This window comes from Podarcis vaucheri, assembly GCF_965113315.1.
Source record: "Podarcis vaucheri genome assembly, chromosome: 12".
In the NCBI taxonomy this organism is placed as follows: domain Eukaryota; kingdom Metazoa; phylum Chordata; class Lepidosauria; order Squamata; family Lacertidae; genus Podarcis; species Podarcis vaucheri.
Window position 1 is genome coordinate 38237699 of NC_138750.1, and position 26336 is coordinate 38264034.

At 42.7% G+C, this 26336-nt stretch overlaps 1 long non-coding RNA gene across 3 annotated transcripts in view; it reads left to right on the forward strand.

The window, feature by feature from the left end:
- The window catches only part of LOC309515907, a 163192-nt gene that overhangs the window by 10627 nt on the left and 126229 nt on the right, over positions 1-26336 (forward strand). Inside the window, exon 1 of one of the 3 annotated variants that reach the window (XR_014212703.1) lies at positions 26263-26322. The exons of the other annotated variants lie outside the window; for them this stretch is intronic. This is a non-coding gene — a long non-coding RNA (uncharacterized lncRNA). Of the gene's footprint in view, positions 1-26262; positions 26323-26336 lie in introns of those variants that run through there. 3 annotated transcript variants of the gene reach the window in all.

The window sequence follows — 26336 nt, forward strand, 5'->3', positions numbered from 1 at the left end:
TTATTGCGCTTTAAGAGCTGTTCCCTTTTGACTTTATGTTCACAGAACGACTGTATGTTCTCTGCAGTAACATTTCCTGTACGAGTTCTGTAAAGGTCACATTCTCTTAGCTGCTAATGGTCATTGTGATGCCTCAAAAGCAAAGAAAAATGAACTCCACTGTTTTACTCTTTAAATCTCAGTGAGTGACATGGGGAGAAAAAGGCAGAAGAAAGTCTGTATATATGAGAGAACTCCTTTCGTAATTTCCCTCCCTCAAACTACAATAAGGTCTCACACTGGCACCTCTTTTTGCTTTTCCTGAAACACCCTAAGGCAAATCTATAATTCTCTAAGGGATTTGAAGTTTCTAATCTTGCATTCATTCATTTGTGTTTGGCATATAACAATTTATTTCCTGGAAAATTCTAGAAAGAAGCCCTTTAATATTTATTAGCTATCCTCTTTTATTAGGAAGAGGGTTTTTTTTCTTGTCAGAATATACAAATGGGTTTTCCTAACTGTTGTAAATGGAATGTCATTATAAAATAATGTGGTTGCATCTGCGCCATGCCTTTTAAAAAACTGTAATGCCGCTTTGCATTCATTCCTCCCCCTAAAGAATGCAGTGGTACCTTGGGTTACATACGCTTCAGGTTACACACTCCGCTAACCCAGAAATAGTGCTTCAGGTTAAGAACTTTGCTTCAGGATAAGAACAGAAATTGGGCTCCGGTGGCGCGGCAGCAGCAGGAGGCCCCATTAGCTAAAGTGGTGCTTCAGGTTAAGAACAGTTTCAGGTTAAGAACGGACCTCCGGAACGAATTAAGTACTTAACCTGAGGTACCACTGTACTGAGAACTGTAGCTTATTAAGGGTGCTGAGAGTTGTTAGGAAGTCTCTATTCTCCTCGCAGAGCTACAATCAATCCCTCTTTCTGGGGAACTCTGGGAATTGTCACTATGCAATTGGAACAGGAGTCTCCTAACAACTCTCAACTCCCTTAACAAACCACAGGTTCCAGGATTTGGGGGCGCGGGGAGGAGGGGAAGCCATGACTGTTAACAAGGTATCATAGTGTAGTGCAGGTGTGGCCACATCATGTGGGGAATAAGAGGTGATGTAAAAGTTTGTGGCACTTGCTTCCATAGGAGTCTTGTGATGGCCACCAACCTAGATGGCTTTAAAAGAGGATTAGCCAAATTCATGGAGGAGAGGGCTATCTAAGGCTGCTAGTCATGCTAGCTCTCTTCTGCTTCCACAGAGGCAGTAATGCTTCTGAATACCGGTTGCTGGAAACCACAGGAGGAGAGAGGGTTTTTGTGCCCAAATCCTGCTTGTGGGTTTCTCACAGGCATCTGGCTGGCCACTGTGAGAACAGGACGCCGTACTAGATGGGCCATTGGCCTCATCCAGCAGGTTCTTCTTATGTTCTTAAGATTGAAAAAAAAGTAGCATTGTTGCCATTCTCTTAGAGCATTTTTGCACACATATAATAGTAAACACACTGTGTATACTGTGAACAGACGTGCATATTCCTGACTGCTGCTTGAAGTGTACCCGTTAGTATTTCTTGACTCCGATGCTGCACATGAGATTGGTGTAAATCACATGTCTGTCTGGGAAGAGTGTGGGAATGGAAGACAGTCTTATCTCTTCCGCTGTATGTACTGTACTTTTGCTTTTACTTGTTCCTGTTTCTTCTCTCGGAGCTGGAGAGAGAGGACGCCATGATTCCTTTGTCTGTACACTGTACATAGTGTGTAAATAAATATGTAGATTAGCTCTACGATGCCTCACGCTTCTTGCTGTGTTATGCCAGAAGATTAGTGTGCATATATCATTTGATATATGTTGCTGAAGCGCACTGGAGAAGAAGGGAAATGCCTTTTCCAGAGCTGCGCATACCAGAGAATGCTCGGAGTTCGGGAGCTGCAGGTGCACCCCAGGGCGTTTTCCTACAGTACCCACTCCCAAATCCAATGGAGCTGGCACTTTCACAACTTCTGCATAATGTTTGTTCTGCACTTGCAAAGAATCCATCATTCAATGTGGCAGGAACTACTCTTACAAACGCCATACCTCTAAATACAAGGCAAGTGCCTCTCTGTATTGTTTTTGGACACCTGCTAAAAACCATTTTGTTTAGGAAAGCCTACAACATGTAATTTTATTATTATTCTTAACTGCGGGTTTTATCTAGATCAACTTCATTTTAATTTTTGGGGTTATTGGTATTGGTACAAGTGTTTTGCACAATTTAATGCAAACCACTGATAAAAGTTTTGTTTTTTTATAAGCAGTGTATAAATCCTGCTGAATAAAGACAACTCCCACACCCAACGTTCTGCTTCATCTATGCTTTGCTTAGCTCTGTCTTGACAAAGCTGGCCTAATTTAAGCTTTCCGGATACAGTAAACTGAAAGCACTAGTGCCAGTGGGTGATGTAATTTTCCCCTTTATAATGGGACCCATCAGACCCTCAGAACATGCTCTTACTTCAGAGTGCTCCTGGTGGATCCCTCACTTTCGAGAAAAATCAGGATCCAACTCATTACAAGGTTTCTCATGTTGTCTCTAAACAAATGTTCAAGTTAATCTCAAACTTCACACAGTGATTTCTGCCCAGCCCTCCTCCTTTGAACTCCTTTGTTTCCTTCAGCTTCCTCTCTGTTCCTTATCTGAACAATTATCTCCTCCCACCTTCCCTTATGCTTGCATTCTTTTTATCTTTCCTTAGATCCTCTGTCCTATCTCGCTTCCAGCCAAGAACAGCTGCCTTTTATGCTGCTATGGCACATGCCAGGCTGTTTCCTTTGACCCTCCATCTTTGCCCTCCGCATTCCCCTTACATTCTCCCCAGATTTACAACTGGGGGGTCAGCTGCCAAGACCATTGAGAGCACTTGGCATTGCTTGTCCTGCTCCCACACAGGGGATTTCCTCCTAATGCAAATAGCACTTTCAGAGGAGGGATTTTTTTCCCCTTTGGACTGCAGCAAAGAGAAGAAAAGGTTAAATCACCCCTCCATCCCTGCAGTGATCCCAATAAAAAGCTCCCTCCGCAAGTTGATCCCTTAGTCCTTTCAGACCTACCTGCAACTCTGACTGAAATGATTCACCTCTCTTTACAGTCAGACCATCTCAGATCCATACACCAACTGCCCATCTCTTCCTTAATTCGACAAAACCTCCTGATTGTCACCTTCTGAGGTTTCTATGGCCTCCCCCAGTCAAATCTTACCATTTTCTTTTGTTATAACCCTGCTTGTGACCTTCACTCTTCCAACTCTACCAGCTTCAGCCTGCTCTATGCTCTCTTCACCTCTGTCCTTTCAAATTGCTCTTTAAAACTCACCCTTACCAGCCAGCCTTTCCCTTAACTCAGTGTTTCCCAACCTTTTTTGGGCAAAGGCACACTTGTTTCATGAAAAAAATCTCGAGGCACACCACCATGCCAGATGGGGAAAGGTCACTTTTTACTTATGTAAAAAAAAAATAAAAAATAGTAACAGCATAGAAGGTAATGGTTAGGCTAGCATCCCTCTTCCAAATATGCTAGGTTTTTATTTGCAGGGACTGTTCTACATGGGAAAGCATTCAGCACTGTCATTCTCCCATCTGCCATCTGAATTGGTACTATTCTGGGTCAACTTACTCTGCTGCATGTGTAGATGAAAATGGCACCAAGTGTGGGGGAGGGGGCAGAACAGGTTTCAGATACAGGATATTAAGCATACACGTACTTCAGATTGAACTGGTTGCTTGCTTTGCAAGTTTTCATTTCCCAAATGACTGCCTTGGCAAGCGCAATACCTACCAGGCTCAACGCCGGTCTCGCGCTGCCGCTTCCCGCGCTCTCAAGGACCCGGGAGGAGGAAGGTGTGAAGGGAATCCCGAAGGCGCGAAAACCTTGCGCATGCGTAGGCCTTCCGCCTGCGACAGCCCAGTAGGCCGGCCGAAGCGAACGGCGATGGGATGTGGGAGGGAGGGAGCTCGCTGCCCCGCGTGTGCCTATGTGGGGCACATTACAGCCCCGTGACGTCAGTGCCACGCAGGCAGCCAGGCAGGCAGACGGCGAGAGCCCCGCGCTGGGCGGCCTCTCCTCGCCGCCGCCGCCCCGCCTCTCGCCGCCCACCTCGCCCGCCTCCCTCCCACGGCACACGAGGCAACGTCTCACGGCACACTAGTGTGCCGCGGAACACCGGTTGGGAAACACTGCCTTAACTCCACGGTCTTCATTTGGACGGCCTTGATAGTTTGCTCCTTGACACACACACAACCCTTAAAGTAGCTCTTGCTTCAATTAGGTTTGCAATGCGAATGTAAAATCCTGCCTTAGCCGGAATGCTTATTTGCATCACAAATGCTTCTCTTCTCTTGTTTTTCCTTCTGGAGCAGAGATAAGATGGGAACCTAAAAGGGACAATCCAGTCTCACATGTGAAAACAGCCTGAGTCATAGTCATCCCTTGTTACTTTATTCTCTTCCTTCCATTCTCACCCTTTTTTGTTTCTTTGTTTCTTGTGGAAATACAGAATCTAAGCACCTCTGGGGGAGGGACAGTTTTCTTTAAAAATACCAGACACGATGCTGATGCTGATGATATATGATGTACTGACACTGTATGAAGTGCCTGGAGGATTAACGCTCTCTCTGAATCAGGGTCTATGGATCTCCTCTGAAATGCTTGTGGAATATATTGGTAGATAAACCACAGCTAATGTCATATAGGGTGTGGAACCTTTCTTTTTTAGCCTTCCCCCCTCATGGGCAACCTTCTGAAGGACACACACCAGTGACAGGTAGGTCTAGAGGTGAAAGTGGGCAGAACCTGAAGGGGAAGCATAGAGGTGTGGGCTGTCAATGGCTACTAGCCATGACAGCTACACTCTGCCTCCGCAGTTGGCGGCAGTAGTGCTTCTGAATACCTGTAGCTGGAAGCGACAGGAGGCGAGAGTGCTCATGCAATTATGTCCTGCTCCCCAGTTTCCTGAGTGACCCTTGTGAGAACAGAAACATGGACTAGAGGTACGTTGGCCTGATTCAGCACGCTAGTCTTATGTTCTTAAGTACAGACAGGGCCAGCACCAGAATCACTGCAGACATCTCCACTGCAGAAGGCCCAGGAAGACCTGAGGCTCTCCCACTCTGTTGCAGAGATTACTGCAGAAGGGTGGGTCCCTTTAAATAAAGCAGCCTCTTGCGGCACAGGTGCTGTTGGCAATTAGGCTGCACCTGCATTTGCATCTGCTGCTATATATGGGCTCAGTTTCAGCTTGTTCCTTCCTGGAACAGCAACAGAGCTTGCCTTACAATTAGTTGGGGACTTGCTTTATTGTGCTGCTGCCGAGCAAGACGCCCCACCCCCCAGCATGTGCTACCTGAGACAGTTGCCTCACTTTGCCTAATGATAGGGTTGGCCCTGCTCAATATCCTTTCCCTCTCTCCATTCTTTCTCCACAGCCGCCATTAGATTGTGAGGTCCTGGGGCTTGGGAGCCTGAAAGAACAGGAGCTTCATGTAATAAATGATGCATCCCATTTTTCAGAGAATGGCCCATTAATCAGTTTTGATCATTCCATCCTGGGTAGTCAGAGTTCTTAAAAGAGAGTCCCCTGAGGCCATTTCACCTTACCATGAAAGAATTTTGCGCAACTGAGAATTAACAACTCTCCACTTTTAAAGGAAAGTCAACTTTTTCTATTTTTACATATTGAAGATTCCATTTACATTTAAAATATTTAGCATAAAGGTCAAGTTTTTTTTTAAAAAAAGCAACCCATCCCAAAATCTTTATGTGCAAAATAGAAAGGAAAATGGAACATTATATTAGAAAGGACATTAATTGTGTTCATTCTTCCTATTATTATTTATTTCCCTGGAATTGCCCCCTTTGTGGGGGGCAGGGGAGTCAACTGTATTATATTTTAGAAGACAATTATTCTCTCAAGGAGGCTTAGGTGACACATACAACAATGCTTCTTATGTGCCGAGAGATCCCGTGGGGCCTAAGGTCTTTCAGTATTTAATTCTGTTTTCTCTGTATCTATTCCATAAAGTTAGAGTTTCACATGTCTAGTTATGCTGAAACAGCACAGTGTGGGAATTGCAACCTTCTAGATAAATTTATGCAAAGGTCCCGAGGTGATTTCTGCTTTAGGGAGTTTCCACTAGTCCTAGAGCTATCTCTGTTGGCTGCTTGCCCTACATTAGTTTGTCCTTCACTTTGGTGGAGGGGCCTAAATAACCACAATTCAAGATGTGACATAAACACAAGGTGTGACTTATCATGTAACCCCTGCATAAGAACATCTTTGCTAGTGGAACTTTGATCCAGGCTATCCAGAAAGTTCTGTGTACCAGTCAAACTTCAAGAGTCACACCTGTTGCTGAGTGAGATTTTCAGCAACCAAAAAGAGACAGGGCATAAGCTATTTTCAATGCTTTGCTGTTTCCTTTGGGCTGTTTAATTAAATCTTTAGCCTTCAGCCCATTTCATTATGCTCTGAATCCAAAAAGAGCCTCTGCCCCTTGGCAGAACATCAACACCCAAACTTTTAAGGTCATGCAGTGCTGTTTTTAAGCTGTTTCTATCTCAATGTCAGCATTAAATCTGTAAGCATACAGTCTGAACACAGGTATGCTAGCCAACAAAATATATTTTTTAGTATTTGCCATTTCCTTAGACTTGCAGAAAGGAGCACAATGTGATGGGAATTTGTAGTTTTATTATTTTCTTCTTGCAGAGACTTTAAACCAATTTTGATCACATAGTCCTCTGCTCATATGACCGGTAAGAAAGAAGTGATTATCATAGAGGCAGATGAATGAGTAAGCAATGAGAGTTGCTCTCCTCAGTTTCCCACAGTCATTAAATTATTTTCTTTACATTTTTGCAGCAAATGGCACTAGGGGTTTTCTGTGCAAAGAATTGTATCCCTTCTATTGCATTTTACGTTTTGTATGCTTAATATCCATGCACCTTGGTCCACTGGGGACACCTGACTGACAACCTCAGAATGTATACACTTTCAGGGAGAGCACAATTTTATGGATTTTATGGATCTGAGAACCACCTGCCCACACTGCTTCCATCTTGTCAAGATCCATCTTTAATTTATTGGTCCTTATCCAGCCATTTCCTATTCCTGCCTTTGGAAAAGCCACCGCCTTGCTCACAGTTAGGTCCGATTGCAGAGACAGAGTAAGCACACAATTTTGCGGTTGCTTTGGGAAACTTAGATGTCTAGTAAAGAGACAGCACAGGAAAAAGCCAGTATTAGACTTCCGGGTTGGTGCCTCCGGCAATGGCAGAGTTCCTCTGATCGGGAGGAATTTGCCCCGTGGGAATTTGGGTCTGTCTGCCACGGCGAAGGCGGAGACCCGTAAAAATCACAGGCGGGAGAAGCCTGTGAACGTGGGATACGGCGGGCACCTTTTGCGCCTCCCCTACTCGCGGGGAAACCCGGTTTCAGGGATCTGGAGCGATGTGGGGTGAGCGGCGCGGAGCTTCGAATCGTCTGCTTCTTCCATGGAGCGAAGCCGAATAGCTGTTGTCAGAGAGCACTGACTTTTTCCTGTGGACAATTTGACTCTAAAGTAATTACCCGTGAGTAGAGCTGAATTGGGAAGAATTGGATTTTTAAACGTTTAGAATCATAGAATCATAGAATCATAGAATCATAGAGTTGGAAGAGACCACAAGGGCCATCGAGTCCAACCCCCTGCCAAGCAGGAAACACCATCAGAGCACTCCTGACATATGGTTGTCAAGCCTCTGCTTAAAGACCTCCAAAGTAGGAGACTCCACCACACTCCTTGGCAGCAAATTCCACTGTCGAACAGCTCTTACTGTCAGGAAGTTCTTCCTAATGTTTAGGTGGAATCTTCTTTCTTGTAGTTTGGATCCATTGCTCCGTGTCCGCTTCTCTGGAGCAGCAGAAAACAACCTTTCTCCCTCCTCTATGTGACATCCTTTTATATATTTGAACATGGCTATCATATCACCCCTTAACCTCCTCTTCTGCAGGCTAAACATGCCCAGCTCCCTTAGCCGTTCCTCATAAGGCATCGTTTCCAGGCCTTTGACCATTTTGGTTGCCCTCCTCTGGACACGTTCCAGTTTGTCAGTGTCCCTCTTGAATTGTGGTGCCCAGAACTGGACACAGTACTCCAGGTGTGGTCTGACCAGAGCAGAATACAGTGGCACTATTACTTCCCTTGATCTAGATGCTATACTCCTATTGATGCAGCCCAGAATTGCATTGGCTTTTTTAGCTGCCGCGTCACACTGTTGGCTCATGTCAAGTTTGTGGTCAACCAAGACTCCTAGATCCTTTTCACATGTACTGCTCTCAAGCCAGGTGTCACCCATCTTGTATTTGTGCCTCTCATTTTTTTTGCCCAAGTGCAATACTTTACATTTCTCCCTGTTAAAATTCATCTTGTTTATTTTTGCCCAGTTCTCTAATCTGTCAAGGTCATTTTGAAGTGTGATCCTGTCCTCTGGGGTGTTAGCCACCCCTCCCAGTTTGGTGTCATCTGCAAATTTGATCCGGATGCCCTTGAGTCCATCATCCAAGTCGTTGATAAAGATGTTGAATAAGACCGGGCCCAAGACAGAACCCTGTGGCACCCCACTAGTCACTCTTCTCCAGGATGAAGAGGAACCATTGATGAGCACCCTTTGGGTTCGGTCAGTCAGCCAGTTACAAATCCACTGAGTGGTAGCATAGTCAAGACCGCATTTTACCAGCTTCTTTGCAAGAATATCATGGGGCACCTTGTCAAATGCCTTGCTGAAATCAAGGTAGGCTACATCCACTGCGTTCCCTTCATCTACCAGGCTTGTAATTCTGTCAAAAAACGAGATCAGGTTAGTCTGACATGACTTATTTTTCAGAAATCCATGCTGACTATTGGTGATCACAGCATTCCTTTCTAGGTGCTCACAGACTGTTTGCTTAATGATCTGCTCCAGAATCTTCCCTGGTATTGATGTCAGACTGACTGGGCGGTAATTATTTGGGTCCTCTCTTTTCCCCTTTTTGAAAATAGGGACAACATTTGCCCTCCTCCAGTCTGCCGGGACTTCGCCTGTTCTCCAGGAATTCTCAAAGATGACTGCCAGTGGTTCTGAGATCACATCTGCCAGTTCTTTTAATACTCTTGGATGCAGTTCATCTGGCCCTGGAGACTTGAATACATCTAAACTAGCCAAATATTCTTGTACTATATCCTTAGTTATTCTGGGCTGTGTTTCCTTTGCTGAATCATTTGCTCCAAATTCTTCAGGTCGGGCATTGTTTTCTTTATCGGAGAAGACTGAGGCAAAGAAGGCATTGAGTAGTTCAGCCCTTTCTGTGTCCCCTGTTTGCATTTCACCATCTTCTCCTCTGAGTGACCCCACAGTTTCTTTGTTCTTCCTTTTGCTACGAGCATACCCATAAAAGCCTTTTTTGTTGCTTTTAACCTCTCTAGCAAGCCTGAGTTCATTCTGTGCTTTAGCTTTTCTGACTTTGTGTCTACACGTGCTGGCTATTTGTTTGAATTCCTCTTTGGTGGTTTCCCCCCTTTTCCATTTTTTGTACACATCCTTTTTTAATCTTAATTCAGTTAAAAGTTCTTTAGATAGCCACCCTGGCTTCTTTAGGCACCTTCCATGTTTCCGTCTCATTGGTATTGCCTGTCGTTGTGCTTTTACTATCTCCCTCTTAACAAACTCCCAGCCATCATGAACTCCCTTTCCTTTAAGTATTGCTGTCCATGGGATCTCACCCAGCACTTCCCTAAGTTTTATGAAGTCGGCTTTCTTAAAGTCAAGAAATTGAGTCCTAGTATGCTTGGCTGCTCCTTTCCGCTGTATAGTAAACTTCAGAAGAGCATGGTCACTCGCGCCTAATGATCCTTCCACATCTACCCCACTAACCAGGTCATCAACATTGGTTAGGACCAGATCTAAAATGGCTGTTCCTCTTGTTGCTTCTCCCACTTTCTGGACAATGAAGTTGTCTGCAAGGCCAGTGAGGAATCTGTTTGACCTTATGCTCTTGGCTGAGTTTGACGTCCAACAAATATCCGGGTAATTGAAGTCCCCCATTACTACTATCTCCCTTCCTTTTGCATGCTTGGCCATCTGTTCCAGGAAGGCATCATCTATGTCCTCCGTTTGGCTTGGGGATCTATAGTAAACTCCCACAATGAGGTCTCTGTTATTCTTCTCTCCCTTAATTTTGACCCAAATGCTCTCACTTTGGCTTTGAGGTTCTAAATCTTGGATCTCTTCACAGGTATACACATCCCTGACATATAACGCCACTCCTCCTCCTTTCTTGTCTGGTCTGTTTCTCTGAAATAGATTGTATCCCCCCATTATTACATTCCAATCGTGGGACTTATCCCACCAGGTTTCAGTGATGCCTATTATGTCATATTTAGTTTGCTGTACCAAGAGCTCAAGCTCATCTTGTTTATTTCCCATGCTTTGCGCATTAGTGTACAGACATTGAAGTCCATTAATCATTCCCCCGTGTCTCTTATTTAAGGATTTTTTCCTCCCACCACTAGGTCCGCGTGCTGTTTGCTCCATTTGGTCTATGACATTTGGATGATCATCTTCATCAATTGATAGACTCCTACCTTCAGGAGCACTGTCTCCCTCCCCCACATTAGTCAGTTTAAAGCCCTCCTGATGAGGTTTCTGAGATTTTTGGCAAAAACATTTCTCCCAACCGTTGTGAGGTGCAGCCCATCGCTTGCCAGAAGTCCATCTTCAAGAAACTGCAGTCCGTGATCTAAGAATCCAAACCGTTCCTGTTTACACCATTTGCGAAGCCAGCTGTTCACTTCCACTATTTTCCCCTCTCTCCCTGGGCCACGTCGTTCAACTGGGAGGACAGACGAGATGACAATTTGTGCATTTAGTTGCTTCAATTTCCTGCCGAGAGCCTCGTAGTCTCTTTTGATCTTCTGGAGGCTATTGCTTGCAGTGTCATTGGTTCCCACATGAACCAAGAGGAAGGGGTATTCGTCAGTGGGTTTTATGATTCCTTGCAGTCGTTCAGTTACATCTTGGATCTTAGCCCCGGGGAGACAGCACACTTCCCGAGACATCTTGTCAGGCCCACAGATCACTGCTTCTGTTCCCCTCAGTAGGGAATCCCCTATCACCACTACACGCCTCCTCTTGGGTTTGGTCGGGGTTCTTCCGTGAGCTGTCCGTTCCAAGGTCACCTGCACATTCCCTGAGGACTGACTTTGCTGCTCGTCTTCATATACCTGATCGACTGTAATGAGGGAGAGATCCTCAAATGGAGTCTGCTCTTCGTCTTCCATGCTAGGGGAGAGGACCTCAAAGCGATTGTGTATTTCTAGACAATCAGAGTGGACCCTGGGCCTCCTACTTCTTTGAGTCACGTTTCTCCATATATCTGGCTCCTGTGTTGGTGAACAAGCCTCCTTCTCAGGGGAGTCCCCTGTCTCCTCCTTGGTGGGGACGGTGTGCTCTGTTGCTTCCAAGAAGAGCTCCAGCTCTCTAATTCTTTGGAGCGTAGCTACACGTTCCTCCAGTTGCTGGACTTTGTCTTTTAATAGGGCAATCAACATGCAATTGCTGCAGGTAAAGCTGCCTGCAACCTTTGGCAAGATGGCAAACATTGCGCAGGAATCGCAGGCGACTGCAGCTGTTCCCTCCCCTTCCATCATGAGATCGTGTTGTTGGGGGTGGCTACAGAGGTCCTCCATCATAAAAAGCTTGAAGACAGGACAAATAACTTCCCCCACAAAAAAACCCTAGGTCTCCCCCAACAAACGTTTGAGACTAGCTCCCCTAAATCTAAAAGATGGGTATAACTGCGCGCGCCGCTGCCCTACAAACTCTGATAAGCTCCTCCCACAGCTAATCCCCTGCCTCAACAGAAACCCTGCCCCCTCTGACCTTTACACAGGGAAAACAGCTAATCAGCCACCAAGAAACACACACACACAAGAAAACCCTTTTTGCTCCTTCTTCAACTGCTGCCCTACAAACTCTGATAAGCTCCTCCCACAGCTAATCCCCTGCCTCAACAGAAACCCTGCCCCCTCTGACCTTTACACAGGGAAAACAGCTAATCAGCCACCAAGAAACACACACACACAAGAAAACCCTTTTTGCTCCTTCTTCAACTGCTGCCCTACAAACTCTGGCATCGAAATGGGGAGGTTTAATCTGGCATCGAAATGGGGAGGTTCAATACAGGAAGTCCGCCTCCCCCTTTTGTAGATAAACTGAAGCAAGGAGGCTGCAAGCAAAAGTCTTGGAAAGCCTTTAGTAAAAGATTAAATTTCCATCGGTAAAGAACGAAACCTCCCCTTTTTGGAGACAGGAGAAGAGGGGGGGAAGTGGTGGACTGAATATGCCCGTAGGAGAGAGTTAAGAGAGTTAAAATACCGCCGCTCTGACCCTGGAAATGGGCTGCTAGCAGGATTGATGTTTTTTGGAACGTCCATTGACAGCGTTTAGAACGTTCATTGACAGGTAGCTAAACAAGAGAATACATTGTTTCTACTGTCTCCGGTTGTTTTCAAAAAAAAGGAGGAAAGTAACTGAAAATTGAAACTAACTTTGGATTATTGAAACTGTGTTTAAAAGAGGACATACTGACCGATACAAATAGAAACTAGTGGAAGCTTTTGAAATTGGTTATTTTACAGGAGCTGGGCTAGGGGAATTTCCACCTGCAAGATAAAAAATTCTGAGACTTTGGAATTGACCTTGAATCTCTTAAGTGTTATGGCATATGGAAAGGAAAAAACAGACGGGATGTCGACAGAAGAGGCCTTAGTGGCTGCATTATTGAAAATAAACGATTCGCTGGAACAACTTCACAAGAAAACAGACGTGATAAATGTGAAAATGGATGCTGCAAATATTGAAATTGACTTAATCATAGAAAGTTTAAATAACTTGGGACAAAAGGTGAATACCAATTCAGAAACCACCCAGAAATTAACACAGGAATCTACTCTGATACGGCAAACTGCAGATGAAGTCAGGGAAAAAACCCTTGCTGCTGAATCTAAAGCAATACAACTGGAGAGGAGAGTCCCATCCATACAAAGACAACCTGATGAACATAAGCTGACATTCGTTATGATTGAACTTAAAGAAGAACAGATGAATTTGAGGACCAGAGCCCTATCTGAACTGGAAAAGGAAAGCTTGACAGAGTTTCAGGAGGCGACAGGACTAACATCGGTTGAGAAAGAGAGGCATTTGGGGGTTAGTATGACCGCCAAAAATGTGAATCTGTTTAAGGATAACTGTGAAGGATGTTGGATTGAAGAGAAGGGGGATTTGGAAATATGGACAAATCAGAAGCTGTTACTGTTGGGCCGAGTTACTGTGGTGGGGATGAGGGCTGCTGTGTTGCTGGGGATGTTGCTTTTGTTTCAAACATTGCAAGCTTTGGATGGGATGGATTGTTTCAGGAGGTGGCAGAGGGATGTTTCTAGAGTTGTTTGGCAGGGCAGGATGCCTCGAGTAAAACTTAAGATATTGATGGATGCCAAAGAAGGAGGTGGACCTGCCCTGCCAGACCTTTAAATTTCGTTGTGAACCATTTGCTTTTTGCTGGCTGAGAGAATGGCTGCTTCTTGAAAGCACTGAAGTGTTGGACAATGGCAGACGAAGTTGATGGACTATATGGAATTGGCGGAAATTACTGGCAAGATCCGAGACCAGGGAGTAGAGTCGGTGGAAGAAGATTGGAAAAAAAGTTTAAAGACTATTTATAGAAATATTGTAAAATTAAGGAATGTTAGAAAAATGTTGGAATGAAGTTATATGGCTTTAGTAGAAATGTTATAAGGAATTAAGTATAAATAGATTAATAGAAAATTAAAGGAAAAATAAGGCAAGAATGTGTTAACATAATTATAGGATAGAAAACAGAGTAAGATGGAAAGGAATCACTGAAACAATTAATAGAAGTGGAATACAAAAAGGGAGGTGTGAGGAGGTCGCTGGAAATAAGTGAATGAAATATAAGATATTGAAAATGTTTGAGGTGTTTTTAAATTGTTTTTGTTTGTTTTTGCTTTGTTTTGTTAGTCCATGTAGCGTTTTTGTATTGTATTTGTATTGTACTTTCTCTTTTCTTTTTTTGTTTGTAGTGTTGTGTTGAAAATGTTGAAAAAGTAATAAATATCATTTTTTTTAAAAAAGAAGAAGCCAGTATTAAGATCATAGGTCCACTCCAGGGTGGTGCTGGTAATGCACCTGAGGTTCTTACCTGGATCCCTCCTCTGCGGAAGGGTCCGAGGGTGATGACAAGGGAGACGGCCTTTTAAACTGTGGCTCCATGTCTATGGAATGCTCTCCCTAGTAAGGTCTTCAAGGTGTCTTCACTGACATATTTTTGGTGCCAGGTAAAGATGAGCCTTTCCCCCTAGACCTTTGATGGGGTTTCTGAAGGCTTAAAGAAATGCAAAACCAAACTCACAAACAAATCCTCAAAAAAAAAAAAGAAAAAAAAAAAAAGGACAAAGCAGGAAAGTGGCTTCATGACTGCCACAGGAGCCAGCAAGCCAGCACTTTCCACAGCTAAGATGGCCAGGGTGGAAGGAATTGGCTTTGCAAATGCCACAAAAGCCAGTTAGCACTGCATGTTTGGTTCTGGCCAAGTTTACTTTTTAGGTTTATTTTACTATCCAAAATGGAATGATGTGGATCCCCGGTGAGCTCACTTCTCCAGGTTTGTAAATCTGTCTACAGTCTTTGTCTTAAGTGCTCAGTGGATGGGGAAGATTGAAGAGCAGTCAGCCAAGGAAGATGAACATATCTCTGTGCTCACAGCCCACGTATGCTGCAAATCAGTCAAATTAGGTCATTTGTACACAGTCAGGATTCACATTCTCATAATGCATTGTAGGCAGATATTAAATGCCCAAAGGTTTGGTATGCAATAAGCAGAAAACAACCGAAATACATCTTGTTCTTCTGTCAGTTGTCTGCCATTAATAAAAAGTCATTGCAATCAGCTAGAGAAATACTTACTAGGCAAATTTTCCCTACAGAACAGCTTAAAAAGTTAAACAAACCCTATAAAAATATAGGTCCAAAGCTGGATATTTATGAAATTGTCAAAGGGCTCAAAGCAAAATTTTCTAGTGTGCCTTACTATGAAGATTGCAATTTTAACAGCTCACAAAGGCAATGAAATTAAAGACACCTCCCAGATGAGCACAAGTTTCCAGCATGGCTTACTATGAGAACTGCAGTTTTAGCAGCTCACAATGGAAATACAATTAATAAAGACACCTCCCAGCTGTTGCAGAATTTCTTATGGATGAATTATCTCATCTCAGTGATTTAAGATATGTTTTGAAATGCGAGCTGTTCGCTCTTTACCCTTGTGCTATATCTTTCCAAGTTTAGCTGCTGTAACTATATAAATGTTATGGAGATTGTAATCACCCTAGAGAAATGCCCAGAGGCCAAGCATTTTATAAGAAACAACAACTCCACGGATCTTAAAGGGTGTACAGAGCTTGCTTTTATTCCCTTCAAAGTACTGATTATGAGATGCAACAATATATTTAATCTGGTTACACATTGTGGACTTGAACCAAACAGTCATACCTGCTGCTGTGCTTTGGGATCCCTCCTTTCAGCAACTGAACATGATCTCCTCTGTGAGATCCTCCAGTGCCTGTGGCACAATACTGATAAACAGGAGGCGTTATTTTAAAAATGAGCTCAACAAAATAAATACTACATCATCAAAACCTCCAGATTCCTAAATTTGATTTATTGTATAAATAGCTGTTTCTAAGTTGTGGTGGATATTAAGTTTGGGTATATTATCTTTTTCCTCCACAACTCTGTAAAAGTAGCTTTCTATGCCTAATTCAAATCATCTTCCAGACTGGTTATCAAGATGAAACCTGATATGTTTAAACTTTGTCCACAGGTAGTAATGATGTATGGGAGAGAATTCAAAGCATCAGACTGTTTTATTTTGAACAGGTCCAAATGTCAGAATAATTTCATTTCAAAGCATGTACACATGGTATCCATCAACAATTCCCCCCCCAAAAAAACTTGAAATCAAGCTGAATTTCTCAACCTTAGACAATACTTTCCAGAATTTAAAAAGCTGCACTTGCACCCCCGAAATAGGACAATAAAATATGAAAATGGAAACCTTTCACATGAATACAGTGAACTAAGGCAATGTACAGAATTTGTTGGAATGAACTTAGACTAGAAGCAGGATTCTACTCACTGCCCCTGCCCCTTACAGTATATTTGGCAAAACCCAACAGTCATGAATAATCCTGGGAATTGTAATTTATGAAGGATACTGGGGATTGGAGATCTGTGAGATCTGCCAGCATCCTTAAGAAACTACAGTTCCCAGGATTCTTTGGGGGAAAGCATGACTGTTAAAATGGAAAAAGAATGCTTTAAATGTTCTTCTACTTTGGCGATCACTCGTGGCCGAGTAAGATTGTCTTCCACTGTTTTAAAAGTGCATCTGCGACTGTGGAGGCCAATTCTGGATCCACATGTCCTTCCACAGTGGGGACATAGGTTTCCAGGCGGGATTTGATCATGGTCAGGGCCTGATTTAGGTTTGATGAGGCCCTAAGCTTCTGAAGGGAATGGGGCCCTTTATATGTCCAGCAGTTCTTTGTCAACAACAAATTGTTGCTGTTTTTGTGTGTTAAATATATGCTTTATGGTAATGTATGGACCTAATAGGTATCTAAAGCCATTTGCACATGTTGCCTTGCAACCAGTCCATGCAGAATGTAGGAACCCTATATATAGAAATGAGCAAACCAGTGATATTTTAGGGAGCAGGCTAACAGGTGGGGCCCATTATCATAGGAGCCTACACAGCACAAAACACTGTTGCTTTATGTAGGTTTTATTTTATTTGTTTTTTATCTTATATTTTGGAAATGTGCATCCAGTATTTTTACCCTTTAATTTTTTTGGGGCCCCCCCAAGAAAGTGGAGCCCTAAGCTATAGCTTGTTTAGCTTATACCGTACATAAATCTGGCACTGATCATGGTGAGGGTTTGCCAAGCATGCCTTCCTCTTAGCATGTTTCTCCCTTTCATCCTGAATTTGAGCGTCTTCAGAGTCCACGACACCTTTGGTAAAGGCTGTTCTCCAGTTGGAGCACTCACAGGCTAGTAGGCTAGTGTTTCCCAGTTGTCGGTGTTTATGCTACATTTTTTTAGATTTGCCTTGAGAGAGTCTTTGAACCTCTTTTGTTGACCACCAGCATTATGCTTTCCACTTTTAAGTTTGGAGTAGAGTAGTTGCTTTGGAAGACTTTGGTTTGCTGTGGATGTGACTTTGGTCTGGGACCTGTGGGCCAACCAGGATCCATTGTCTGAAATATAGTCACTAGATTTACTGCATTCTCTCAATCTGAGTCAAGTTGCTGAAAGAGCTGCTAGAATTTTCTTCCATGTGAGGAACATAGGGAGCTGCCTTATACAGAGTCAGACCATTTACCGTATTTTTTGCTCTATAAGACTCACTTTTTCCCTCCTAAAAAGTAAGGGGAAATGTGTGTGCGTCTTATAGAGCGAATGCATGCTGCACAGCTATCCCAGAAGCCAGAACAGCAAGAGGGATTGCTGCTTTCGCTGCACAGAGATCCCTCTTGCTGTTCTGGCTTCTGAGGTTCAGAATATTTTTTTCCTCCTCCAAAAACTGGGTGCGTCTTGTGGTCTGGTGCGTCTTATAGAGCGAAAAATATGGTATCTATCTAAGTATTGCCTCCCCTGGCTGGCATGGATCTCTAGGGTTTCAGGCAAGAGACAATCCCAGCCTTTTCCTGGAGATTCTTGGGATTCAACTTGGGACCTTCTGCTTGAGAAGCAGATGCTGTACACCTGAGCTACATCCTTCCCCACTCCTTCCCCGTGCCTACCGTCTTCCTTGTCCATGCATCTGACTATATCACTAGCAAGACAATAATTCGGTTAATTGCAATGTAATCTGCCCACTATTTTATTTCTCTACAAATTGTTGTCCATTAATGATTGAGTAATTTTCATACTGCAATGGAGACTTTTGCTCCATATGGGAATTAACATGAATGGGGAATTAAAATGAATGTCTAAAAACCCATTCACAGTAGGATGGGATCACAGAATTGGCAATGCCAAGTTTTCTGTTTTTGCTTCTTTTCCTTTTAAAAGTTTGCTGGGACAGCCTCTTGTCCATTAAGCATCTGTTCCTTTGAGCAAATCCGTTTTCAGTAAAAGTTGGCATTTTAAGAATCTGGCAATTTAAAGGGGAGCTAAAATGCAGCATTTGTTTAGGGTGTCCTCGTTGAACTTTTGAAACACTGCTGTTTTTCTTCATTAAAATACTTTCAGCTTCACAGATGCATCTCTGTGGAGCTGGCATAATGAATGAATCCACACCAAAGTGTATACTTCTGATTCTGGCAAAGAGTGTTAGTCATATATCACACTTATTCCCTGCTGCAGTTTCAAATAGCAAATGACAGGCCTCTTAAGGATTCTCCCTGATGGTTCGGCTAGCAGGAGACTCCTTGATTATATAGTAATCTGATCTGACCAGATGGTGATGAATCCTAGTATCTACACTGAATGGATGCTTTCATATATCTCCTGCTAGGTTCTCTCATTTCAAAGTGGAGCAATTCTGCTTTAGACCTGTGAAAGTGGAGATTTTTTTGCTATCTGGTGCACAGAAATGCATATTTCCTAATGTTGCCAGCAGCATTTGCACAGTTCAGTTTTATCTAAGTGGGTGCCCGAAGAGTCATTTTCATTCAGATTTGTAAAATAGGTTATTGTTAAGAAAAGCACCATCATCTCCACTGAGAACTGCTTGCTCTGATATAAAATATGAGCATGTGTTATTGAAGCCACACCTGTTACTTGAATTTACGTGAAAACTGTAGAGCTGTGATTTGTTGGTGAGATTCAGTGGGCTTTTATATAATATGATGTGGGCTTTTATATGATATGATATGATATGTCACATGATGGACTTACTTTTAATTTTAAATGTAAGTTACAAAATTAATTTTTTATAAAAGTGATTTAAAAATAATTCTTGTTAGTACATCATTTCATGAACATTACAACAAAATGCATTTCAAACAAAATTATTGGCGGGGGGACGGGACGGGACCTTACACAAAATTTGGTTTTGATCATTCAACAAGTGTACAAAATATTAAGAAAATTGAATGACACGAGGTAAAGAAGTTGGATCACTTAATAAGAAATGACCCCACTAAGAACTCTATCCATTAATTTTTATCACTCCCCACAGAGTTTTGTAAGTAACTACAGATAGTCTTGAGAGAAGTTTAGTTGCCAAATGCACAGTGATTCCCATTTCCTTCTGGCCTGTCGCCCTAAATAGTCTGTTTCACTGAAAGGTCATTCAAATGCCACCTTGGGTTCCATGATGGAAGAAAAGTGAGATATAAATATAAGAAAATAAATAAATGCTTTGGATATAGTTTTGCTTTGCAGGGAAGGGAATGGCAGTGTTGATAATTGTTCATGTTAAAAATTGTAGATTTTAAAAATTCTGAAGCTCAGACCTTTCAGCTGCATGTGAAAGAGAATATTTATTTTTATACAAAAACGTATTTTAACTTTGAACAAGACATAATTTAAACAATTAATTGGAACTTGTAATATAAAAGGGTTGGCCAGTTAGATCTATGTCATTGTTAAACCCAGATAAATGTAGAAGTAACTTTTTGAATAAATGGAAGAGACATTTATGTTGAATTATGCCAGATAATGACTGAAGATGGATTTGGTTGAATGTTCATGCCAATTTAATATCTGCACACCCAAAGGATTTTTTTTTCATTAAAATGACAGTTTTAGTGGTACTTTACACTACACTGATTGAAATGTACTTATAACTTAGGAAAAATGAGTTTGCTGGAGATGTATTTTCTGGACATGGTGCTCTATAAAGAATGATTGAAAAAACTTATTAATACAGATCAAAATAACTGATATGCAATAACTTGGGATGCAAAAAGCGCTGCTATGTTACCTGAAGAGGATTTTTGACAACAATGATCACGATTTAATAGTCATTTTGCTAAGAACAGCAAAAAATGACTAGTGCTATCAAGTGGAAGAGAAACACCTGAGATTCAGCTGATAGCTAGTTTAATAGCAGCTGGACAACTACACTGACAAAAATTAACCTATTATTTAAGAATGTCTTAAGTTGACAAATGAAGTTTCCTGAGATGTGTCCAGTTCCATGGGAGCTCCAGGCTTGCAAGGGAAGCATGTAGCAGTAGGTCAAAGTCAAGGGTAGAGAAGAGCAGGACCATGGACAGCTTCGAGGGGCTCTTCTGCCTGAAAATGCTCTCCTTAAAGCAGCCAGAGGGATATTATCTCTACATGGAGCAGGAGCCAACTGAAGCATCATGTTGACTGACAAGACATGGAGCATGGTAGGCTCTGCCTCCCTGGAGCTGTTTCCTCGGTTGATTCAAGGGTCCTCACCTTGTTTTGCAGCCATTGACTTCTGGTGACTGGGGAGAGGAGAGGTACTGCAGGGAACTCTAACTTCTGTGTCAGATGATCGTAACAAGGCTGTGTCCTGGGAGGGCTCAAATAAATTACTGGCATTTCTCCCACATGGAAGCTGCTCAAATCTCATCCTCATCAGAACCATCTGCTGCACACTGCAACGTCACCCATTGACCATCCCACCCTGCCTCCAATAAGTACTGGAATGATAAGCTGCAGGGCTATCTTCCTTCGTATATAGTTTCCCCATGTTGTTATGATATTGTCTCTGCTCATATTTTATTTAATGAAATTATTTCATGAAAAAACTCTGACGTCAATCCAGTCTTTCCTCCACTTCAAGAAGACCATATTCTTCTATCACACTTCTTAAAATGAATAATTTGTGATGTCCACACCAGCGTTTTGTGTTATATTCAGACCCCTTTTCACCTTCAAGATGTTCTTGGCCTTTTGCAAACTTTTGATTAAGAGTCTTTGGTGACGGATTTCAGTGTGCTGTGATATTTCTTTAGAGCTCCGGGTGGGATTTTAAAATGTTAAGTTTGATTCCTGTAGGGTTTTGTGTTTTATTTTTATTTTTACCCCTCCCCCCTTTGTACTTTCTGCTACTGAACTTGAATATTTTACTGGGTTTGCCTCTCTCAGTATATTATTCAAATGACAGTCGGTTGCAAAAATGATTTGAACAGCAGCAAGAACAAGAGGCAAATATATTCCCATATGAGCTTTACAAAAGCTGCAACATATTTGTAACAATTAGATGCAGTGATCACTGAGATAAAATGCTAATGGCACTTCATCTTTCTACAACCCATGGATTGACCAGTTACACAGATCATTAGCAATCTTAATTAGGAAGTGTGCAATGGAGTGTGAAGTTAGCATACAAGAACAGATGGGGAATTTGGACTTAAAACAATAAAAAATAATCTCTTTCAATCATCCAATCATCTAAAAATGCTCAGCTTCTAATCATGCATCCTATAAAATTGACTTCAATTAGCTTTACATTCTTCAAAATCATCAATATTGCATGTGGGGTTCTTCACTGTGTTAAAAACTAAACATTTACTTTACAAATCCTTCTGAAATAGATTCCTCAATAATTGGAAGTGGATTTAAAATTAACATTTCAAGGCCTGGCAAAATCAGCTTCCTCCCCCCCCCCCAAATTTCATTTTTCTCTTCCGCTCCCCTTCTTTTTTGTTTTGAGACTTTTCTTTGGTATTAGCAAAGACTCTTGAAGCTGAATAAACCAGTCAATTATATGTTAATTGCAACAGGAAACATGCCCAGTGTTTACTATCAATTGCAGGGTGAATTCTACACAGCTTTGTCTGGGAAAACTAGAGGGCACACCCAGTGACCAAATGAGTGACAGAAAGTCCATGAACTTCAGTCTTAGGTGGTGAGCAGACTTTAAAAAAGATGGGTGATGACATAAACTGATTTTGCATGGGTATTTTGTGGGGAGGGGAGTGCAATTCTCAATGATGTACCGGTATGTGTGGGAGGCTGATTGAAAGGATATATGCAGGGTGTTTCAGGTCACTATTGACTTTTACTTGGGTGGGCTGAGCCACAACACAAGATTGAAAAGTCATAGCACAACCCTAACCATGTTTACTCAAAAATAAATTCTATTGAATTCAGTGGGGCTTACTTACTGAATTAGGGTTGCAGCCTACACCAGGACAAATAAGGGGCGGGACTGAGGAACAAGCTAAACCAAAGAGTTTTTCTGTAATTCTGCTATGTACAACTGTTCTTCAATTTTCTGTCTCTTCTAGACCACTATCAACCATTCTCTGAAGTACATCGGTTAATAACTGTTTGGTGATGTCTTTCTTGCTGCATCCTTCCCTATTTTTGCAGCTCTAACAAGTGAAAAAGGCACTGCTTTTAACAATAAGATTGCAAAAGAAGTTAATGACCAAATTTCTCCAGATCTCTTTGATTGATTACAGCCAGTGCAGAAACAGGCCCCGTGCTTGGAGTATCTGGCAGAGTTTCCTTCACCCCTCACCCCCTTCTTCACACTAAAGGTCAAATTACTCTACAGGAGTGCAACATCAAATGAATTTTATATTATGCTGTCTTGAGGTGCTATGCAATATTAATTTACAGCTGCCCATCAAGGATAGGTGCACTGACCACCCACTTAGGTTGCTTTGCTTTCTTTCCCAAAGACCAGGAGCTCACACATTTTGGCATTTTCCATCTTCCCACAATACAACAATATAACCCATATACACCAGTGAATATCTTGCAATAGGCTTCTTGCCAAATCATTTCATAACCTGACTACCAAAAATGGTTGCTCCTTTTTAACACATTCACACACACTGACATCAAAATATGGCTTTACAGTTGTTACTCCTATCTTTCTATTTCACGAGACAGAGAAAGTGAGTGAGAAAGGAAGAGATGACTATTATGAATTACTTAATGACATTTATATTTGGCTCTTCCTCCTGAAGGAGCCCAGGCTGACAAACACATCAATGGTTAAAACAATACAAATGTAAAAAAACAAAAACAAAACACCTTTCACAGCTAATAATTCCAAAGTTGTCAGGGAAAGTATATTTCAGCCGCCAAATGCCTGGGATGTACCTCCTTCATTAGGGAGGGCATTTCCAAAAACAGGGAACCACCTCTGAGAAGACCTTCCATGGATCAACACCATCTGGGCATCCCCCATTGGCAGCATTAGCAACAGGACTTCCATTGCCAACTGTAGAGTCCAAGATGGCTGATTTTTGGAGAAGCACTGGTGGAGAAAGGGGGGGTGGTCTGCCCCGGGTGTCATCCCTGAGGGGGGTGACATCACTGCAGGTGGCACCCCCTGGGACGCTCACTGCTAGCACACCCCCATGGGCGGCTAGCCCTGCCATCGTGGGCTGCTCTGGGTGCCAGAGCAGCTAGCTCCGCCTCTGTGGAGAAGGCACACTCTTTGGTATTGGGACCCCAAGCCATTTAGCATTTTAAACATTAGCACCAGCTCTCTGCCACATTTCATGCAGGTGGGTGGAGACAGCCCAAATAAGGAGATTGGGCGGGAACAAAATGGGGGAGGAAAATCCTCTGCAAGTGATTAGTTCAGAACTCTATATTTTCTCTGGCAGCCTGCTGGGTAGAATGTGTGTGTGTGTGTGTGTGTGAGAGAGAGAGAGAGAGAGAGAGAGAGAGAGGGGAATGGGGTGGCACACATGAGAGGGAAGAGTTGTGGGGAAGAGAGAAGAGAGTCATTGCCCTTGTCAATCGCTTGCTTTCTTTCTTTCTTTCTTTCTTTCTTTCTTTCTTTCTTTCTTTCTTTCTTTCTTTCTTTCTTTTCCCACCTTTTTTCCTAGACCAGATCTCAAGGCAGCTTACACAAATCAAATCCTGTATTTTATTCTGTGAACTGCCTAAGGTTCTTATGATGAAGGGTGGTATATAAAACAAACAAACACAAAAAGTTAAAAACATTAAAATTTAAAAAGTTAATAGTTAAAAAATATTTAAACTCTAATAGAATCAAAACAAAAACTAATTTATTAAAATACAATAAAAGCAGCACCACACTATTAAAGCCCTTTCCTCAAAAAACAATCAATCAGAATAAGAACAGCTTCACCTGCCAGTGGAAAGACAAAAAGGGAGCCAGTCCCATCAAATGTGCCTGAGGGAAGGGACTGCCTCAAAGATTTCAGAGACCAGGCAGGTTCTTATGTGGGGGGAATATAAACCTTTGGACAGCCTGTACCTAAGCCGTATGCACTGCTCAACTGATTACCTTTGAAGGAATGTGATCCTTGACAGAAAAAAGCTTCCTAACTCTGGACTCGATCCAGATCTGCTTGGCTGCATCATGCGCATGCCCTCGGTTCATACCCCTTTCACAGTGACATTGTTGGCATACAATAACCTTGTGAATATTAAAGTCAGTGTTCCACAACCAGCAGAAGTGCTCGGTGTTAAATGACGTTTGGTAAGCCACACAATTGTGAAACCTGCATGTACTCCACCTTGCCTTGATTTTTCTAAAGCAAGCTGCAGGAGGAAGCTTTGTTCAGCTTTCAAATACTCTGATACTTATCGGTCACAATGCCTGTGGAGGTGTTAGTGCTTTGTTTCATTCTCCAACCCAAAGGCTACTGGTGTGCTGTGGTGCTTGTTGTTCTCTTGGAATTGATGGATTCCAGCTGATTAAGAATTTATCGCAAACTCTGGAGTCAAAGTAATCTCCTGTGGGCACTTTTCATACTGCACAAATAATGCATTATCAATAGATCTGGAATAGGCCACATTTGTGCTGATTATCAAAGGCTCAGAAGGACTATCTCAGCAAGGACAGAAGAACTTTGATTTTAGTGAGTGATGTGATGATAATATAAGCCTCTATTAGATGTTTTGGACCCTGAACCACCACGAACCAGTGACCACCAAGCTCAGGTAATCCTAGGAGCTGAGGTATTAATTTAGCTCAGGGATGGTGAACCTTTGTCCCTCCAGATGTTGCCAAACATCCCTGGCCTTTGACCATGCTTGCTGGGACTGATGGGAGTTGTAGTTCAGCAGTATTTGGAGGAACAAGGGTTCCCCATGTGTTCACCTGCTGAATTCCTTTCAACCTAGCCTGTCAGACAGGGTTGTTGGATATATAAAATGTGAGGTCCCCCTTGATTCTTGAAGGGAGGGGAGTGGACAATTTTTAAATAATAATATTGATAAGTTTCAGTCTTGAAGTGATTATGATTCTGACTCCTAAATCCCTTCATTGTACCCAGCTTACCCAGCTTCTCACACCAAATAAGTAGTCTCCCCCCGTATACATGTGACATATCTTCTTTACATGCTTAGAAGAATCATAGAACTGTAGAAGTTTAGATCTGGAAGGGACTTTGGATGCCATCTAGTCCACCCCCAGCACAGGAAGTGTACCACCACCACCACCACCACTACTATTTATACCCCACCCATCTCGCTGGGTTTCCCCAGCCACTCTGGGCAGCTTACAGCATATCTAAAAACAAAATAAAAACCTCCTGATACAGGGCTGCCTACTAAAGTATCCCTGACAGTTGGCTCACTCATCTTCTGAGGGAAAGTGGACTACTGTTGAACAGCTTTTACTGATAGGGAGTTTCTTCTAATATTTAGAAGAAGAAGAAGAGCTTGGATTTGATATCCCGCCTTTCACTCCCTTTAAGGAGTCTCAAAGCGGCTAACAATCTCCTTTCCCTTCCTCCCCCACAACAAACACTCTGTGAGGTGAGTGGGGCTGAGAGACTTCAAAGAAGTGTGACTGGCCCAAGGTCACCCAGCAGCTGCATGTGGAGGAGCGGGGACGCGAACCCGGTTCCCCAGATTACGAGTCTACCGCTCTTAACCACTACACCACACTGGCTCTCATTTAGTTTCTTCTAATATCTGTTTCCTTCCAATTTACATCCATTCATATTAAATCCCTGGGATAGTTCAGTCAGTTGGGCATGAGACTCTTAATCTCAGGTTGTGGGTTCGAGCCCCACGTTGAGCAAAAAGATTCCTGCATTTCAGGGGGTTGGACTAGAAGACCTTTGTGGTCCCTTCCAGTTCTACGACTCTATGATTCTAGTTTTGCCCTCTGGAGCAACAGAAAACAAACCTGCTCCATCTTATTCATGACAGTCCTTCAGATATCTGAAGGCCACTATCATAGTCTCCCCTTACAGCCCTTTATGGAAGGGTCAGAAGTTGAACTCAGTGACCCTTCACACACAGAAGCTTCCAGGTTCAATCCCCGGCATCTTCAGGTAAGGCTGGGAAT